This window comes from Dermacentor andersoni, chromosome 1 (genome assembly GCF_023375885.2).
Source record: "Dermacentor andersoni chromosome 1, qqDerAnde1_hic_scaffold, whole genome shotgun sequence".
NCBI classification, from domain to species: domain Eukaryota; kingdom Metazoa; phylum Arthropoda; class Arachnida; order Ixodida; family Ixodidae; genus Dermacentor; species Dermacentor andersoni.
In genome coordinates this window covers 257,406,470-257,409,160 of record NC_092814.1, presented here as the reverse complement: position 1 = coordinate 257,409,160, position 2,691 = coordinate 257,406,470, and the positions used below count along the sequence as shown (strand labels likewise).

The window sequence follows — 2,691 nt, the reverse complement described above, 5'->3', positions numbered from 1 at the left end:
CCCAACGCTGTACAGCGTTCGCTGTCCTTGGTGCGGAGGCCGGCCAACTCTCGCCCACATTACGTGGGACTGCCAGAACAGGCCACCCAAAATTAATACACCAAAAATAGCCGGCAAACTTTCCGGAAGAGAGCAGTGGGAGACTTGGCTCGCCAGCGAGGATCGGGAGATGCAACTAGCGCTCCTCGACCAAGCACGGCGGACCGCTCAAGCCAGTGGGGCCCTGGACTAGTGGCTCCACCCACTCGCTTTCTGTATGTTTTTTTTTTAAATAAACGTTTTGATATATATGTCGGGAATGCTATGTCATGCTGATAACGCGCTTGCCGTTCGTTACTGGAAAGTACCGGGTTCGCCGCGTTAAAGAAAGGAAATGCGGACAAGACAGATGACTATTGTTGTTGTGTGGCAAAAGGGTGTAATTTTGCGTAAGAGTGCACTTGAACAAAGCAAGTCAGAAAGGGCAGAGAAGAGGGTTCCAAGTAGCACGTCGAAGGGACCTGATGGCCTCCCAAGTACGTTGATAAAGACATTGGGCCCAAGATCTAAGCAAGCATTAAGAGAGGTGGCGAGCAAAACGATGATGGACGAAAAAGCCCCCAATGGGTGGATACTAAGCAGGATGAACATGATATATAAGGGAAAGGGGGACAAAGGCCGACATAAACAACTACCGTCCCATAACAGTGACGTCAGTGATGTACAGGGTGATGTAGATTGTAAATGACAGACTGCAGGCATGGGTGAAGGCCGAGGAGGTGCTGGGGGAACTGCAAAATGGGTTCCGGAAACAAAGGAGGTTAGAGGACAATCTGTTCTCATTTACGCAGTGTATCGAAATAGCAGAAAAGGGACACAGGCCCCTATCGCTAGCATTTCCATTTCCATTTCTGGATATCAAGGGAGCCTATGACAGTGTAATCCAAGAGGATTTGTGGGACTTACTGGGCACACTAGATGTGGAAGATGGAGTGACTACTTTTTTAAAAGATATCTATAAAAGTAACAAGGTGCTTATAAAATGGGGAAAAAAGGTATCCGAGCTTATAGATATACAGCGGGGGCTTAGGTAGGGGAGTCCTCTGTCACCTTTGTTGTGAGGAGAGGAGTAGACTTGGCTTCAATCTTTCTTTTTCCAAGCAAGGAGGATGGATTGAACAGTCATTACGAGGACGGATGTACGCAAACGACATTGTACTTCTGGCACACAACAAGGAAGATTTTCAGGGATTGATGGACATTTACGGTAAATAGGGAGATAGGTTAGGTTTAAAGTTTAGTAACAAACGATCGGTAGTGGTGTTTTTTTATGATAATCAGTGCGGCGAGCATAGCATACAGGATGTTACGCCGGAGGTAGTGGATAAGTACAAATATCTTGGCGTGTGGATGAACAATAGGGCTTAGTACATATTGGAACATGAAAAATATGTAACAACTAAACGCAGTAGGAATGCAGCTGTGATGAAAAATAGGGCACTGTGGAATTACAATAGGTACGAGGTAGTGAGAGGGATTTGGAAAGGGGTGATGGTCCCTAGTCTGACTTTTGGCAGTGCGATCCTGTGCACGAGTCAGAGGTTCGAGCAAGGTTGGAAATTAAGCAACGAGGGGTGGGTAGGCTTGCTCTGGGAGCAGACGGAAATGCACCAAATCATGGGGTGCAGGTTGACATGGAATGGACATCATTCGAGGGCAGGGAAGCTAGCAGCAAGATAGAATTTGAGGAGCGATTGAGATAAATGGCGGGATAGTGGTGGGCAAGGAAAGTTTTCAGTTACTTGTACATGAGGAATGTTGACACAAAATTGAGTAAGCGAACCAGAAAGCTGTCACGCAAATATTTGGACAACAGGAGGGAAGTAAGCCAAGAAACATCGGTTAAGAAAAAGTAAAGAAACAGAGAGGGTATATGGAAAACAGGGATGCAGACGAAATCAGCACTGGGAATATACAGAACATTCAAGCAGGAAATTGTCAAAGTATATATCTACGATAATTCCTAGGGGAAGCACTTTGTTGTTTGAAGCCAGGACAGGATTATTGCAGAGTAAGACGTACCAAGTCAAGTACCAAGTCAAGTACACGTTATGCTGTGCATGTGGAGAGGAAGAGGAAACGGCTGAACACCTGATAGTTTTCTGTAAAAGGCTTCACCCTACGGTTGAAAGCAACGGGGCGGACTTTTTCAAAGCACTGAGGTTTAGGGACAGTGGAGGAAAATAGAGCTTGAGCGGATAGGAATAACGAAATGGAGGTTATCTGATTGGTGGCTAAAATCAAGGCAAGAGTGAAATTTCACCCTCCACTGAGTACAACATATATTATTAGTAACGGCTAGGTGGCGTGTGCCGCCGTCCGATTCAAAAGGTCCAGCCTCATCCATCCATCCATCCATCCATCCATCCATCCATCCATCCATCCATCCATCCATCCATCCATCCATCCATCCGTCCGTCCGTCCGTCCGTCCGTCCGTCCGTCCGTCCGTCCGTCCGTCCGTCCGTCCATGCATGCATGCATGCATGCTGCACTTTTCGCTGTCGTCTGCTTGGCTGCCTGCGTGCACCGCGTTGGCTTGGCACGGGTGCGTCTACAACCTCTTCTGCGTCTGCGGTTTTTCACGAAGTCTCTCATTAAAGAAATGCTAGAACGTTTGAAAACGAGAAGATACAAATGATTGCATTTCGCC

General features: G+C 47.0%; 1 pseudogene; it reads left to right on the top strand.

Annotated features, from left to right (window-relative positions):
* Positions 1–739: 739 nt before the first annotated feature.
* On the top strand, positions 740–2,294 carry LOC126548282 (uncharacterized; annotated as a pseudogene).
* Positions 2,295–2,691: the final 397 nt, after the last annotated feature.